This window comes from Telmatherina bonti, assembly GCF_933228915.1.
Source record: "Telmatherina bonti genome assembly, chromosome: 19".
NCBI classification, from domain to species: Eukaryota; Metazoa; Chordata; class Actinopteri; order Atheriniformes; family Telmatherinidae; genus Telmatherina; species Telmatherina bonti.
This window is the reverse complement of record NC_136617.1, coordinates 27,909,330-27,927,442: the sequence shown is the minus strand read 5'-3', so window position 1 is coordinate 27,927,442 and position 18,113 is coordinate 27,909,330. Positions and strand designations below refer to the sequence as shown.

At 43.0% G+C, this 18,113-nt stretch overlaps 1 protein-coding gene across 1 annotated transcript in view; it reads left to right on the top strand.

Moving 5' to 3' along the window:
* ube2ql1 (ubiquitin conjugating enzyme E2 QL1) overlaps positions 1-10,992 on the top strand; it is a 28,720-nt gene extending 17,728 nt beyond the window's left edge. Inside the window, exon 4 of the transcript XR_013771724.1 lies at positions 10,891-10,992. The gene's annotated coding sequence lies outside the window, so the exon portion shown is untranslated. The remainder of the gene's footprint in view (positions 1-10,890) is intronic.
* Positions 10,993-18,113: the final 7,121 nt, after the last annotated feature.

Here is an 18,113-nt window from a genome sequence, read left to right as displayed (position 1 = left end):
CTGGTTACATGTTGCATTGAACATTACTGCACAATGGGTTGACAAGTTTTTTTTTAGTTCTTTCATTCAGTTTTATGGAAAATGTGCAAGTAAATATTGTGATATTACAAGAAAACACAAGGGCAGAGGTAGGTTAAAAGAGGTTGGTCTATCTGGTTGTGATATTTTGTGAAAAAAATATATGTAAAAGACAAAATAACGGCTATACACACTCAAGAATTTCAGTACCAATGTTGGGTAATGACCCAAGTTTTTAATTGGATGTGTCAGGAGGAGATTGATAAAAACTAGACGCTGGTGGTGACCTTTGATGGAGGGTCCATCTTGGGAAATTACATTAGGTAGAAACTGAAGAGCAAGTGGGATGTGTGATGGAGAGTATGAAAGGAGAACGACAAGAGAAGTGAACATTTTAAAGGATGGGAATCTGGCTGCTTGGCTTTGTAAGAAAGGAAGCAAGAAGACAGGAAGTGGCATATTTAATGTGTAAGGTTTGACAGCGTGGGAAAAACAGAAGCAGCGGCAGGACAGCAGAGGCAAACTCAGGTAACAAGAAAGGAAATGAACAGGATGAATCAAGTCCCCCATTATTCATTTTTATGTTAGCTTTTTTCATTTAATTTAAGCACAAAACTGAAGGGCATTATATTTGACATTTTGCTCTTTCTACAATCACAATGTAAAATTTCTGAAGAAAAAAATCATGCATACATAATTTTCTTACCTGTATGCATCTTATACACTTGTTGCCTTTGACAGAATGACACAAATCATGTGAAAAAGAACTGAAAAGGCATGTTAACATAGATGCTGCATGGCTGTGTCTGGAACAGGATGCCCTGAAACTGTGCAGCTAATAGAAAATGTGAAAATTACTTCTCTGGAACAAAACATCCCGAAAAGTGTCAGGGAGCCATGACTTCTCTAACTGGATAATAAGCCCCAGTACGACCAGCTAAAAGCAGCTTGGAAGATGAAAGATAAACATCGGACTACTTCATGATGATCTGCTATGAGTCCTGAGTCTACCATCTATGGAAAGAGCCGGGACTTGACAGGAAACCTTCAAACTGAAACCTGGGTCGTTCATGAGAGGACAAACCCATCAGCTGAGAATAATCAAAGACTTAAAGAAATTAATTTGATTGCAATGATTTCTTCAAATAGTGTTCTTCTGACCATCTCTTTAGGGGTTAATGGCAACAAGCAACTAAAAACTCCCAGTAAGAAAAATATGGAAACTGCCAGCAGACTTTTCTTACATCATTTCCAAACATGGCAACATACATATTAAAAGTCTTTTTGTTTTTCAGTTTGTAGGGAATTAGAGACTGTGTCTTTTGCTTTCTTGTAAAGGATAAGTAACTAAGGACCCCTAAAATCTGACTGGTCGTTTAAGCCCATGTAAACCTCAAATTGCACGTGAATGCAGCATGTAATGTTTTTCTATAATTCGCTCTTCATCGGGAATGGGGAACCTTGTCCTGAAAGTTTTTAATGTCTCTCTGTTCAAACACACCAGATTGAAATGAATGAATCACTGTGCAAAACTTGATAACCTGTTGGATCCATTTGAGTTTAATCTGTTGTGTTGGAGCAGGGAAACATGGAAAACCTGCAGGGTTCCAACCCTCGAAGACCAGGCTTTCTCATCCCTGCTTCACATCGACACTGCCATGATTTTGACAATGATATAGTATTCATACATCTTCTTAACAACCGCCTACTTGGATGATCGTTTTTGTCTTTCCAGACTGATTATGTTTTATAAAGAGGATGTAAAATCACCAGGTGTGACCACTGTGCAAAGTTAAACGGCAGCTAAAGCTGAAAAAACATTGATAAAACTTGTGATTTGGCTCAAAGCGATTTCGGATTCTCCTAACTAAACAATTGTTTATTGAAAAATATCACTGTCAGTTTGCTTTTACCAAAATTTGCTTTACCTTTCACATTAGTGAAAGTTAACATTACAGGAATGTTCTTGTCCTATTTTCAAGTTGTTTTTCTTTCTGCACGTTATTCATTTTTACTCAGCGTGTCATTTTAGAGGAGATTCATCCCTTAGGCTCATCTCATTTGTCTGATTTCAGCCTCTTTGTTTCCTCATCCCCCGTCTTCCTTCTTGTCTTCCAGAAATTGTTCACAGAAAAATATTTTGAAGTACATCTAAGTACTAAAATACACCTGGTGGAGAGAAGATGAAGGAAAGGCGGAGCAATAAATGAGGAAACACCGGTGTATCTTTACAGAGTTTTTTTGGTTTTTTGTTTTTTGGCATTTTAGTCTGATAATTTAACTTAAATAAACAATAAATATATTTTTCATACATATATTTGTTGGACATAAATTGGAGAAGTAGGAGGCTTCAACTAAACAGTTGTTCCAGTATAGAAATGTGTCCCATCATGGCCGACATGGGACGCATCATAATGTGGAAATTCAGGAAATTGGATAAATAGTTTGTGTGTTCTGTTTAATTTTGTCCTCTAATTGTTCACATCTGGTTTCAGTTTGCTATTTATACCAACTTGATTTATTAGTCATTGTTCTTTTCAGCAATTATACCTGTTGTTCTTGTTCTCCTTTGTTATTTTGTTACATCCCAGTTGTTTTTTCTCTGGTTGTCTTTCCTGCAGTGGATTTGTGTAATCAGCTGCCCCTGGAGCAAAATTTGCTATGATCGTCAGTCATTAAAAATGTTTTACTCTATACCCGATTGCATATTATCTACAAGTCTGCATTTGAGTCACAAATATGCCATTATTAGAGTACATAAAAATCAAAAGCAGAATGTTTATTTAGTCAAATATAGTGTAGAAAGTGGTAGTATCTGCCTTTTTCAGTTAGGTCCAAACAGAAAAGGCTAATATTTTGTAAGTAGAAGGGTTAAATTACGGTTGAAAAAATGTTTGTTCACAATGTTGTGACCCTGTCATATGACTTAAATGCTCTTTTTGAGAAATCCTGTTAAAATAAAAAAAAATAAAAAAACAGTATCCTAATCCAGTCTATGTCAGATTAATAAGCTTTTGCATTAGCCAAAAAATGCCTTGATGACAGCTTTGATGTAGCTGTTGAAAGTTGTAGAAGAGTCTGTCAACACTCCAAGGTTGCGAACTTGGTTGTTGACTTAAAAGTCTCCAGGTGCTTACCAGTGCTTGTCTTTGCTGTTAAACAGAATAATCTAAGTATTGGTGTCATTTAACTGAAGAAATTTCTCGTTCATCTTGTTCATTTACTCCAGATACTGACACTGAGAGTCTATTGGGCTGGATTCATCAGGTGATGGAGACATGAAATTGTGGCTCGTCTGCATAACTGTGATCATTAATGTTAAAATTTTGTAATATTTGGCCCAAAGGGAACATATACAAGTTCAATAGAAGAGTTCCAAGAGGGGACCCCTGGGGAACTCCACAAACCATTTTCCCTCGATCAGATCCATGTACTAATTATCAAATTCCAGCTTTAAATTTGAGCTTTAGCCACATTCAGCTCTCAAAAATATTTCACCCATAGACAGTTCTCTTACTGAGTATTAACATAATCAACTGGACAATCCTGCTACCTACAAGCAGTAATCTAGTGAAAAGCTCTGACAGCTACAACAACAACAACAACAACAGTTACTCTGACCATGAGTTCCAGTTATGAACAGTCAGTAAACCTACATGGACCTCATACCCACCATGGCCAGTTTATTATATAATGGTAATGTGTTTAATCATTATCAGCTATGTTGATTCTGGACAGAGGACTATCACACAATCAATCACTTCCACTGCCTGAAAAAAGTTTGTGCTACTAGCATCCGTTCACAGTGGTATATCTCAAATTCTTTGAAGATGGTTTGTCTTTGCACCCCATATACTGATAAGACCATTTAAAATAGTGTCAAATAAATAAAACAGGATGGGTTTGTGGTTTCTCATATCCTCAAAGAATGGCACTGAATCTGTGTATAGAGTTAATACCGTAGCACTAATAAAAATAAACTCGTCAGCATTGTGTGATTGATTTAAAATGCAGTTTGTTTGACGTTTCTGTTTATGCTGTGGGCATGTATGCAGTTTGTTGGATTATTTTCCCCAGAAAAGAGAACAAAAGCCTACCAGGGAATAAAAGTTGTCAGTCTGCATAGATGCTAGTTAGCATAATTTAGCTTTCAACTTAGGGGAAAAACATACTGCTTGTCTCCAAAGATAATCTGTATCCTGCACCTTTAAAGCTCAAAAATCTACACTTTACTAGCCAGTTTTACATACATGGATTAAACCCAGTCCAAGGATGAAATAAAAATTCAATTCAAATCTCCAGTGATTAAAGCTTTTTAGTCTATCCACATGTGGGAAATTGAGTCCTGTAATCTTGTTAATTTGATTCATGAGAAAAACTCACAAGAAATAATATTTCATGGTAAAGTAAGAAAAGCTGACACTTAAATTAATGTCAAAATTCAGGCTTGTAATGCACAGATATGCAAAAAATAAAACATTAATGACACTAATTAAGCGCACATGTAGACATTAAACACTCACCACTACCATCACTGTTATCTGTCCCTGTTAATTGATCCCTTGGCACTCTTGTTTTTGTTTAGGTGATATTTCCACCTCTCATTAAAACAAGAGACTGAGCAGTGAACTGATCAAGAGGACCAGTCAGATATTGATAACACAATATCCATGCTGAATACTCTGAAACCTAAGTAAACAAGCTTAATTTTCTGATTCACATCACATGTAAAAAGAAATAGGGATGTTTTTGCTACACTCCCTCTAAGTGGAAGCATGAGACCAAAGCATTTATTATTCAGCTGTTGGACAACATACTCAATCCCCTGAAGGTAACCTTGACACAGTAACCAATCCAAAACAATCCCAGTAAGGTTTGGCGAGATGACGAAAAGGCAGATAAGAGAGCTGAGAGGAAGGTGACCGTGACTGTGTTTATCAAGTTATTCCATTTATTCCCAAGAATCATCTCAGTCCCAAAAAAGCTGCTGGAGGAAACGGTTTGTATATATTGTAAAAGCAATAGCATGATGCATGCATCTATCATCTCTTTTTATGAGGTAAGCTTAGTTTTTAATTGGAGTAAAAAGCACGTGTCAGCCGTATCCGTGTTTATAGCCTTAGGCTTGTGGATGTAATGAAGCGTGAATCCTAACCAAATCTACATTTACTGTTGAATGGTTTTGTCTAAATGAATCTAAATCGTTACCACAAAGACCGTTTTTATATAGCAAATAGTGGTAAACGAGCTGATATTAGACATGTTTTATTCACCAAGTATTAATAACATTATGACCAACTAGTTTCTCCTCATTTTACCAGAAGAGCTTAGTCAGGGTGAGGATGAAGAACATTTATTAAAAGTTACCATCTAAAATGATTATAGTATAATCTTCTGTTTCTTTTTCTGTTAGAAGGCAGAAGACACAACCCAGTTGCAGTCAAAATTATTTTAAGCAAAGTTTTCCCATACAGTGATGCAAAATGTCTCATTTGTTTCAAATATGTCATGTTGGGCTCGACAGGGTATTTTTTGTACTGATGGCGTCAGGCTTCTTTAGTGCTCAAATCAGACAAAACAAAGAATACAGTACTCTTACATTAATCACTACTATTGGTACTGACTTTAATTGTAAAACCACAAAAGAGTAAAATTTAATTTAAGTGATTTAAACACAAATAGACATAGTCCAAAATGGGTTAGCTTTTCCTTTGAACCGAATCATATTAGCTTCATTAGATGAGATTTGATTTGCGACTCCACCATTTCCTCTGGCCCATCTTCACTTATACCAACAATATAGCAGTTTCCCAGAATGCCTGTGTGAGATCAGCCATATGGAGATCTGGTTGGGGGGGAAACTTGATGCTCATACACACCTTATTAGATGCACAAACTCAGAACATTCAACATTCTCATGGTCACAAAAGCACATGAGTGGATGGAGTTACCGTCATGAACATCAGCAGAGGCAGAGAAGGGCTGGAAAGGGTCAGAGGAAGCAAGTCTCCATGGAGACACCATGAAAAAGCTTGTGTTGAATTATAGATTCCCCTTCCCTTTCCATACATTAACCAATCTGTGATGAACATAGTTGTCTTTCAGAAGGCATAAAATGCTAGAGGTACCTTTACAACCACATAGGACCATACATTATGTATTATCTGTTGATCATCGAACTCCCACAGGGGGATAAACATTGACGCTGTCTTGGAAAATCCTATTTCGAAGCAGATTGGATGCTTCTTCTCAGCATCAGGATGAGAAATGCTTGTACATCTGGTGTGCATAAGTGATGCTGTAGCTCCAGTGTAGGATGTGAAAGCTTATTGGAGATGTGTTTTCGCTCTGCACAGAAGCATACATTATTCTTCCTAAGCTCCATATAGTGGTGTCCGTTTGAAATATGGTGTTGAATTATGAATTTGTTTTCCACATTGATGCACGGATGTGTATGAATAAGATGATTTGTTTGTGGTCATGTGCACGCGTGCATATATTTTTTTGACCATGATGAGAATCAATAGCTGACAAGATACCAACGAATGAAGATACAATGTCATGGATGAGGTCAACATGGGACGTCAGTCATCTTTAATATGATGTTACGAGGTTTAGATGGTTTAGAGGTGGGGGTGATAGTTACCATGAGGATATGCAAAAAATAAATACATCCCACAGTTTCAGACAAAATGTCAAAGTCTTTTAAGTTATTTGAAAGATGATACACAAGAACATTTACAACAGATGACAGTGCTGAATCAGTTCTATCCGGCATCAGTCTGTGGACACATGCTGACGTAAACTGTCCACTGGGACTTTGAGGTGAGGCTAACCTGATGTGCTGCGTGGTTGGGTCTCACAACTGGCTGGGAAGTCTTCCTTACATCTATAAAAGGGCAGCTGACTTAAGTGATTGGATGAAGCATCACAATCTATCACCATCACAAGTGAACTTTAACTAATCAGATCAATAAAGTGTGACAAGCAGACTCTGAAATGGGAGACAACACCACTGACTCTTATCACACACATGCACAAATAAATAGGAGCTATTGTAACGCGATGATGTGTCCGAACTTTTTGGTAGTTTGGTCAGAAACAGTTTGGGCAGAGATAAAGTGGACCTTCATGTTCGCTGCAGATGTGTTGCTGCTGTCTGGCTCAGACAACAATCTGCCCGAAAGGTGATTTGAAAAGCAAATCAGATTTGCCTGAAATCTGAGCATGATGCTGCAGGCTAAAGCTTTGACCTGTCAGGGGCATGCACAGAGAAACCTTGGGGGTGTCCCATGGTTACTGGCAAAAGGACATCAGCAGCATATCCGAGGATTGCCTTGTAAATTCATGATCAACTGGGGAGTTAGGGGTTCAGGTCAATGCTCTGGGCATTTGTGGAGTTGTTCCCTATCAGTCTTTGCCGTATGCTGAGATGCTGCTGTTGCCATGTGAGACGATTCAACGTAACATCCATATCACATCATTCTTTTTTAGCAGAATGTTGAACTGCAGCAAGATGAAAAACTGTATTTGTAGAAAAGGCCTCAAAGTCACCAATATGATTTTTATTGTTATAATCCGGTTCATTTAGTTTGTCAGTATGTGGTCACTTAAGGGTTAAAGTCGCGTTGTCAGCTTACGGGGTGCGTACAGTTAGGAAACTTGCAAGGAGTTGGTGTACAGGTGGGCTACAATGGTGTGGGGACCTGAGTTTTGGTTTGGTTGATGTGTGTGTGAGTGACTGGTGAGTAATACTGCTTAATGACCATCTTGCTTTGGTGTTTATCTGGCCACTGTTTATCTGACACTTCATATGATAGTTAAGCTCATTTGTGTTCATATTAAACCATGCTAACTCCGTGCTTGTGCAGCTAAGTAGCCACCGAGCTCACCTTTACCTGTAGCTCATAAGTGAATTGGCCATGTGTGTATGTTATTTGTATGTAATTCTGCCCATGTTCACGGCACAGTTGTATCCCATGTACACGAAGTTATTTCTGTGCTAAATCCATTCTAATTACCTTAAAGTGATGTTTTATCGGCGTTTGTGCGAAGCTAACGCGGTACCGGAAGTAGCCCACGTTGACTTTCACAATAAGAGCGGGCAACAGGAAGTGCCGTATAGTTCTATGTATGGTAACTTGACTAGTCGGAGAGCATTGTCTGCTATGTTTATTTGGGTTTATTTTGGTGTTAGTTTCTTTATTGAAGCAATTAGTGGCATGCAACTCCAAGTTGTTCTTATTTACCTTATTTGCTTTGTGTTGAACTATATTTATATTTATTTACACTAATGTTGGTTGCATTTATTCTATTTGTGTAGGAAACCACACATAATTTATCCCATACATCCCCACCTTTCCTGAAATAAAGAGAAGAGGAAAGATCTGATCAGCCTCCAGCCCGTTTTTTCATGTATACTCTGATTGGCCTTAAGAGTGCCCTGGCCGGCACCCCAGTGTGAACCTGGTGATAATTCCAGAACAAGCACCTCACAGTCCCTTCAGAACAGTATTCACGTCACCTATCTGTGGTATGAATATCATGGCTGATGTTGCAGCCTGCAGAAAGAGCAGCTGTTGTGTAATTTTATGTAAATGTCTGGGGCTTCTTTTTTTTTTCCAAAAGAAGTGCTTTTGTACAATTTTCTACAATAGCATGTATTATTTTGTCCTGCAAGTCCCTTATTATCTACAGAACTGACGGCAGCCAGACAACCGCCGACACTTGCTGCACTGGACTGGACTGGGTTGGATGTTGGCACTGTGTGTAAATGAATAATGCAGTTCAAACCATGGCTGCAAGTTCCTCACTTACACATTCCTGTTCATCGGTTCTTTTGGCTTCAGATGATGAATTACACCCACAACTGCAAGCTCAGTAAAATCACATCGTAACAAGTTGTAGGGTCCTAAAAAAGGAGGCTGGTAAATATAGATTCCCATAGAATGAAGGCACAAGAGAACTGGTCCTTCTTTTTCTGTCTCTCTCTTTTCAGCGTGTGAATGTGTTAAATACAGATAGAGAGTAAAGCGTGTATTCCTCTATGTCAAAATGCAGTTAGCTCTTATGTAAGCTTTGGCACTGGGATGGAAGCTACATCAAGCTTTGGCAGCTATTTCCTCCCTCTCTCTTGCTCTTTCTTTGTAGCATCTTTGCCATTCTTAGCAGTAAAGGGCTCTCTATAAATATTTTATATGGCACAGTGCATGTGGGAAAAATGTATTTTTAGCTTCTTTCAGTGCATTCATGAGAAACCGGCTTTACATGAAGCCAGACAGCTTTTTTTCGTGTGTGTGTGTGTGTGTGTGTGTGTATTCATTAGACTCCCTCTCATGTTTGCATGCACATCTGCATCAGGGTCAGTCTTGATTAATCTCATCTCATCTGTCTGCTGCCCACAAAGAGGAAACCCGATGTGAGCTTAAAGGGCAATAAAGTTATAGTTCTAGTACCTGCATCCCAGCACATTGAAGTCAAGGTGATCCCTCTCTCCCTGAAGGACAATCAGAAAGCCAGAAAAGCGGCTGACGTCACAGGACAGGACCTGTGGATGGAAGCGTAGGAGGAGAGGAAATCTTTTTGGACACATCGACGGTCGGAGATGGTGGTTGAAATGCAAAGCACACATCCTTCTCCTTGGCTTGTATCCACCGAAACAAGGCAGTCACACACTCACTACGTGGTCCAGCAGACGCAGCCTTTTGCAGATGTTTTGTCGTTGCAGCCACATTTCCCATCCATGTATTTCCATATTTGTGTGGACAGATCATTGTAGACATCTCTGTTCTTTTCTGTCTCACATCTGTTAGCATCAGTATTTTATTAACAAGGCTCCAGGTAGATTGTTGATACTCACACACACACACAGAATGCCGTCAATCTAACCCTGATCAATAACACAAAGGGTCACGATTGGATGAGAAATACAATAGCACATTGAGCGGTTTATTGAGCTGCCTTCCTTACACATTTTATAAGCTCCCCTGCAAGATGCAGAATATAAATCAGACTCATTAAAAGACATCATGCTGGCTGGATGTGGTGATTGTGTTCGAACTGTAGAATACCCATCCAAAACACACTTTCAAAGACAAATGTGTAACTGAGCAACAGATGCTATGGCAACCTTGATGTATGTTTTCTTCTTCGTCTTGTTCTTATGCAGCAGTTTCTCTCTTCTGAGTCTACTTTTCCTTTCCTCCCTAATGCATCTCCTCCTCTCACCTCTCCTTGCCCTCCTTTCCTCGCCGTTTTCCTGACAGCAGCCGTCCTGACTGCTAATGAGGCAGAGTGGCAGAGTCTGTGGTTAAAACACACAGAACGATGGTGTGATTGTGTGTGTGTGTGTGTGTGTGTGAGGGAGAGTGTGCATGTGGCCTGTTTTGGGATTTTGGATGAGGGTAAGGCTAGGAACAGAAAGAGAGAATGCAAAAAAAAAAAAAAAAGGGAGACGAGATAAAGGGAGATGTGCGCTCCAGCTCTCTCCCCTCGATCTGTTTCCTCTCTGTTACTAGGCAACACCTGCAGGCATGTACTAAATAAAGCCTTCTACCCTCTATTCACCCCACTCCTCTGCCTCAAACTCTCACTCTTTCCCTACTCATCACTTCATCCATCTTTCATTCATCCCTTCACACGCTCAACCTTCACTCCATCATACATCACTCACCCCTTCCACGCCCTGTTCTTATCCTCTTTATTCTAAATGACCCACTCATGGTGGTGAAAAGGGATTTTTTTTTAGGGGGGAACAAAAGAGTTTACAAGTTTGATGCTGAACAAAAAAGATGAAAAGTTTAGAAAGTTGACAATGAGGGATTCGAAATGACTGATACATGTTTGTTTGGTTTTTTTTATCTTCTCTGTCAGGATGGAGAAGAAGTGGTAGGTGGTGAAACCGTGTCCAACAGTAACACACTTCTCCAAATAAGGACACTGTGGAGATACAGCACAGAAAACAATCTAAAGACGTAACCTATCCTTCTCCAAATATCACTGAGGATCAGTTTCCAGGGTATCCATCCATTTGCTTAAAGCTGGGGTAGGTAATGTCGGGGAGCTAGTAAGATCTGAAAGTGGCGCCATGTCTTGGCTCCTCCCCTTCTGGTTTTGCACCTTGCGTGATCCAAGGCTTTTTTATCCGCAGCTTTTTCCACCAATGATTTTCTCTTTCTCGGCTGTTTAGCAGGAGGAGGCAAATAAACCGTGCCGTGTCGGAGAAATCCTTCCTGCATTTTCTCAGTCATGTTTGCCTTCTGAGGTTTTTCTTCACTACTTTGTATTTTCATCCTAACACGCTGTGGTGTAGTCCAGGGTATACGCGGACATTCAGAGTATACCCACTTCTTTTTCAGTCAGCATTGAGTATACTCACTTCATAAACCCCATGTGATGCTGCTTTTACAGTTACAAACGTCCCTACACAGGTAGCTACGTCGCCCAGCAGCTCAGCTAAGGTTACCTTTGCTACACTGGTGCAGTTAGCCATCTGCTGCATTAACTTTAGCCTGAACATAGACATAATCAAGCCATATGCATATATGTCTATGAGCCTGTCTCTCACTAGTCTGTGTGCCAGTATTGGTTTAGTTATTTCATAAGTCTTCCTCCTTGAAACCGAAGAGCAGTAATTATATGACAAGGAGCAAAAATAATGATGGATTTTTTAAGTAGACTAAATCGAGTCTTACATGTCACTTTTTTTAAACAGCATTTTTCTGGACGACTTTTTTTCTGTTTCTAAGACAAGGACAAATAATTTAGAGTATACCCACTTCTTGATGGACCACTACACCACTGCTAACACACTATTTATATGCAGGGTGTGGCTATCAAGTATGCACAGCGGGAGGGGGAGGAGGGGAACCGGGAGAAGAAGCTATGAAGAAGTATAAGAAATGAACAACTCCATTTCAGTCAGGGACAGGACAAGATAACAAGCATGTGCAGAACGACCAGAATTAACTTAGAGCAGAATTAAGGTTTACATGACAGAGGAATTAAATAGTTCGGAATTAAAATGCGAATAAACTAGCCACTTACAAATAGAAATTTGCTTTAGGAATTAAGTGTTTACATGGACGTTTTTCATCAGTTTAAAGCAGAATTAAATTTTATTTGGAATTAAACAGGATTTAAAACTCCCATGTAAACGTAGCAAGCGTGAAACAAGTTAAAACTTGAGTTAAATCAAAATGCATTTAAAATACATCTAAATGCGCAAATCTAGATTAGAATATAAACTATAGTTTTCTTTCCTCAACACTACACAACTATACCATTTATCAAAATCTGATTTGAACATATAAAGGAGCTGCAAAGCCTTCATCTTTTGTTTAATTATTTCTTCCTTTTCTTTTTCCAAACAGAATATCATCTGATATTGTATCATATCATTACGATAAAACAGCAAATATATACTACTTAGAAACGTATATCTGCCTTCCAGCCATCAAACAGGTACATATAGTTACCTTTATGTTCTGTTGTGGGAACAGAAATCCAAATTATACCCCAGAGGACAGAAATGTACTAAAACTCTACCCCTTTCTTTCCCACAGATAAAAGCAAGCTGGAACATTGCTTCCTGTACTATTCTGAAGAGTCCTTTGAGTATGCAACAGGTCATCTGGCTGATCTGGCGCTCACCTTGATTCAGACCTGAATATTTAATTCCTTTGACTCAAGCATTTTAGGCCTCTTTGGTGATTTATTAACAGAGACAAGACGGCTTGAGAAGACAGAGATGGATGGACAGCAATGTCCAGTAGATAAAGACAGCCCACTTAGGGCCACATGCAGGTAAAACTAACCCCAAACTGTCATTCTGACATACTACACCATCTTTCCCTCCATAGCTGTGCTGCTGAGGATAAATCTTTGACCCTAATTCAAAATGAGTCAGCCTGACAGGTAGCAAGAAGGTACAACTTGTAAGTAATGACCCTGGAGTGATTCATATAGATTTCATGCTTGTAACAAAAAGGAAAAAAAAGTAAATCCAAACACAGGCTTCATACTCTATCTCCATTTTAACCACAGTTTTGACTTCTCAAGCACCATTATAAGTCTATTTGATCTGTTTTATTGGTAGTAAGAGGGAGAAATGTGTCAGCAACTGTTCAGCTGCTGATTACAGTGATTGTGAAGAGGACTCGAGAGCGCCTCTTCAAGCGTGTGTGTCAGCTAACCTGTGAGTGGATTTTAAAACACATTAGATGATTTTGAATGGAAAGCATAAAACGAGCCCTGGGAGATGACATTACGGTCCCAATAAAGCGCCAATATGATGAATGTGTATAAAACACGTGCAAACACACATTCAGCACAAGACAAGGGTAGTAACCAGATGGGAAAGGAGGGTTTAAGCCTGCAAAAGCTTCAGTGTCACACACCAGCGAGCAAAGCCCGTGTCAGGGAGAAATAAAAATCACATTGGAGAAGCTGTGGAGTGGGAGGGAGGTTGTCTTCAAAATTGTCATATTTTCAGGATGCACGTGCACACATGGATACAAGCACACACTGGCTTTTTGCACTAAAGAGCCAGCGGCCACAAGCAGAGATTTACAGGCGGATTTTAAAAGGGCGAACAGTTTGTGTGGATGTGTGTGTGAAGCTGAGTGGGATTTGGTTTAATCCAAACATGAAACACTAGATTCCCACCAACACACACACACATGACATAAACACACCACCACCCGTCCTTCTCTCTGTCACTCCCTCTAAGTGTGTGTGTATGTGTGTAAATTTGCCTCCTGCAGTCTCTTTTAGCGTTGCGTAACAGCTTGATTATATAATGCCAGACATATATGCATCTCCACAAGGCTGAGTGCTGCAGGGCATGAACTATGCAAGAACATCAAATTGAAGAGGAGGATGATGATGAGGTAGGAAGAGGAGGAGAAGAAAAGGGGAGGAGGGGAAATGACGAAAGGTAAAAGGGGGACACTTTGTGCACACTTCTTCCTGTCTGGATTAGATCTCTAAAGACATCACATATTTATTCCTGTAAATCCTTTCATGCTGATGTTAATTCACTTTACACGTGAGCAAAAAGGCAGCTTATTTAAATTTTTTGTCTTTACAGAATGCACTCAGAAACAACTAATTACTCAAAATAAATGGATTTGTATGAAGTTTTGACTGATATTGCACATTAGCTGAAAGGATAGAGATACCATATGATACTATTTCCCTTCCACTTGGTTGTTGTCACTAAATTGGCCAGAAGGTAAATCCTGTAATGGAATAAAATACTGTATAATATAAGAGGATAGGAATATATATCCTAAATTAATTAAAAGTCACTCAGCTGAGACTTGACTCAATTGAATTTTTGTCTCTTTGAGACTAAAACTGTAAAAGGAGCTGACGCCCAAGAGTTCAAGGCAGAGCGCTAGCCTTTTGACGCAACTTGAAAAGGGAAGCTTTTCCTCTGCACTGCTGTCTTCTGCCTCTTTAATGCTCAAGATTTATTTAGCTGGACTACTTCTTATGGTTCGGCATCATCCATCCATACGTCCATCCATCCATTTTCTTAACCGCTTAGTCCAATTCAGGGTCTCGGGAAGCTGGAGCCTATCCCAGCAATCATTAGGCGAGAGGCAGGATACACCTTGAACAGGTCACCAGTCCATCACAGGGTTTGGCATTATTTGGATACAGTTACAATGAATTGGACTGAATTAAATTGTAATAAGCCCTGCAATGGACTGGCGAGCTGTCCAGGGTGTACCCTGCCCTTCGCCCAATAGACTGCTGGGATAGGTTCCAGTTTCCCAGGACCCTGAATTGGACTAAGGGGTGAAGAAAATGGATGGATGGATGGATGAATGAATGAATTGGATTATAATAAGCCCTGCAATGGACTGGCGAGCTGTCCAGGGTGTACCCTGCCCTTCGCCTTAATAGACTGCTGGCATAGGCTGCAGCTTCCCCGCAACCCTTCATTGGAATGAGCGGTTAGGATAATAAATGAATGAATAAATGGATTATTATGGATCATAGACCCCTATGATGACGACCAACCTGGGCATGAATGTTCCCTTGCCCGGACGCGGGTTACCGGGACCCCCCTCTGGAGCCAGGCCTGGAGGCGGGGTACGAGAGCGAGCGTCTGGTGGCCGGGCCTTCGCCCATGGGGCCCGGTCAGGCTCAGCCCGAAAGGGTTACATGGGCCCCGCCTCCCGTGGGCTCACCATCTGCGGGAGGAGCCGTAGGGGTCGGGTGCAATGTGAGCTGGGCGGCAGCAAGGGGCGGGGACCCTGGCGGTCCGATCCCCGGCTGCAGAAGCTGGCTCTAGGGACGTGGAACGTCACCTCTCTGGTGGGGAAGGAGCCTGAGCTTGTGCGCGAGGTTGAGCGGTTCCGACTAGATATAGTTGGACTCACCTCGACGCATGGCTTGGGCTCTGGAACCAGTACCCTCGAGAGGGGCTGGACCTTCTTCCACTGTGGAGTTGCTCATGGTGAGAGGCGCCGAGCAGGTGAGGGCATTCTCATCAGCCCCCAGCTTGGTGCCTGCACGTTGGGGTTTACCCCGGTGGATGAAAGGGTAGTTTCCCTCCGCCTCCGGGTGGGGGGCCGGGTCCTGACTGTTGTCTGTGCTTATGCATCGAACAGCAGTTCAGAGTACCCACCCTTTCTGGGGTCCTTGGAGGGAGTGCTGGAGGGTGCTCCTTCTGGGAACTCCATTGTTCTGCTGGGGGACTTCAATGCTCACGTGGGCAATGACAGTGAGACCTGGAGGGGAGTGATTGGGAGGCATGGTCCCCCCCCTCTGAACCCAAATGGTGTTTTGTTATTGGACTTCTGTGCTCGTCATGGATTGTCTATAACGAACACCATGTTCCAGCATAAGAGTGTCCATATCTACACCTGGCATCAGGATTCCCTGGTCTGCAGTTCAATGATCGACTTTGTAGTCGTATCGTCGGACCTGCGGCAACATGCCTTGGACACTCGGGTGAAGAGGGGGGCGGAGCTGTCAACTGATCACCACCTGGTGGTGAGTTGGCTCAGATGGTGGGGGAGGAAGCCGGTCAGAGCTGGCAGGCCCAAACGTGTTGTGAGGGTCTGCTGGGAACGTCTGGCTGAGTCCCCTGTCAGAGCGAGCTTCAACTCCCACCTTCAGCAGAGCTTCGAACATGTCCCGGGTGAGGCGGGGGACATTGAGTCCGAATGGGCTGTGTTCCGTGCCTCTATTGCTGAGGCGGCCAGCCGGAGCTGTGGCTGCAAGGTCGTTGGTGCCTGTCGTGGCGGTAATCCCAGGACTCGTTGGTGGACACCAGCAGTGAGGGATGCCGTCAAGCTGAAGAAGGAGTCCTATCGGGCCTTCTTGGCCTGTGGGACTCTGGAGGCAGCTGATGGGTACCGGCGGGCTAAGCGGCATGCGGCTTCGGCTGTTGCCGAGGCAAAAACTCGGGCATGGGAGGAGTTCGGCGAGGCCATGGAGAAAGACTTCCGGACGGCTTCGAGGAGATTCTGGTCCACCATCCGGCGGCTCAGGGGGGGGAAGCAGTGCTCCATCAATACTGTGTACAGTGGAGATGGGGTGCTGCTGACCTCAACTCGGGACGTTGTGGGTCGGTGGAGGGAATACTTCGAAGACCTCCTCAATCGTACCAACACGTCTTCCCATGAGGGAGCAGAGCTGGTGGACTCAGGGGTGGACTCTCCTATCTCTGGGGCTGAAGTCGCTGAGGTGGTCAAAAAGCTCCTTGGCAGCAAGGCCCCGGGGGTGGATGAGATCCGCCCGGAGTTCCTTAAGGCTCTGGATGCTATGGGGCTGTCCTGGCTGACACGCCTCTGCAGCATCGCGTGGACATCGGGGGCAGTACCACTGGATTGGCAGACTGGGGTGGTGGTCCCCCTTTTTAAGAAGGGGGACCGGAGGGTGTGTTCCAATTACAGGGGAATCACACTCCTCAGCCTCCCTGGTAAGGTCTATTCAGGGGTCCTGGAGAGGAGGGTCCGCCGGATAGTCGAATCCCGGATTGAGGAGGAGCAGTGTGGTTTTCGTCCTGGTCGCGGAACAGTGGACCAGCTCTATACCCTCTCTGGGGTCCTGGGGGGGGGGGGGGGGCATGGGAGTTTGCCCAACCAGTCTACATGTGCTTTGTGGACCTGGAGAAGGCATTCGACCGTGTCCCCCGGGGGCTCCTGTGGGGGGTGCTCCGGGAGTATGGGGTACCGGACCCCCTTGTACGAGCTGTCCGGTCCCTGTACGACAGGTGTCAGAGCTTGGTCCGCATTGCCGGTAGTAAGTCGGATTCGTTTCCGGTGAGGGTTGGACTCCGCCAAGGCTGCCCTTTATCACCGATTCTGTTCATAACTTATATGGACAGAATTTCTAGGCGCAGCCGAGGGGTTGAGGGGATCCAACTTGGTGGCCTCAGGATTGGGTCCCTGCTTTTTGCGGATGACGTGGTCCTGTTGGCTTCATCTGGTCGTGATCTCCAGCTCTCGCTTGAGCGATTCGCGGCCGAGTGTGAAGCGGCTGGGATGAGAATCAGCACCTCAAAATCTGAGACCATGGTCCTCAGCCGGAATAGGGTGGATTGCCCTCTCCGGGTCGGGAGTCAGGTCCTGCCTCAAGTGGAGGAGTTTAAATATCTCGGGGTCTTGTTCACGAGTGAGGGAAGGATGGAGCGTGAGATCGACAGACGGATCGGTGCGGAGTCTGCAGTAATGCGGGCTCTGCGCCGGTCTGTCGTGGTGAAGAAGGAGCTGAGCCAGAAGGCGAAGCTCTCGATTTATCAGTCGATCTACGTTCCTACCCTCACCTATGGTCATGAGCTGTGGGTCGTGACCGAAAGAACGAGATCTCGTATACAGGCGGCTGAAATGAGTTTCCTCCGCAGGGTGGCTGGGCTCTCCCTTAGAGATAGGGTGAGGAGCTCGGTCATCCTGGAGGGGCTCAGAGTAGAGCCGCTGCTCCTTCGCATCGAGAGGAACCAGTTGAGGTGGCTCGGGCATCTGGTCAGGATGCCTCCTGGACGCCTCCCTGGTGAGGTGTTCCAGGCACGTCCCTCGGGGAGGAGACCCCGGGGAAGACCCAGGACACGCTGGAGGGATTACATCTCTCGGCTGGCC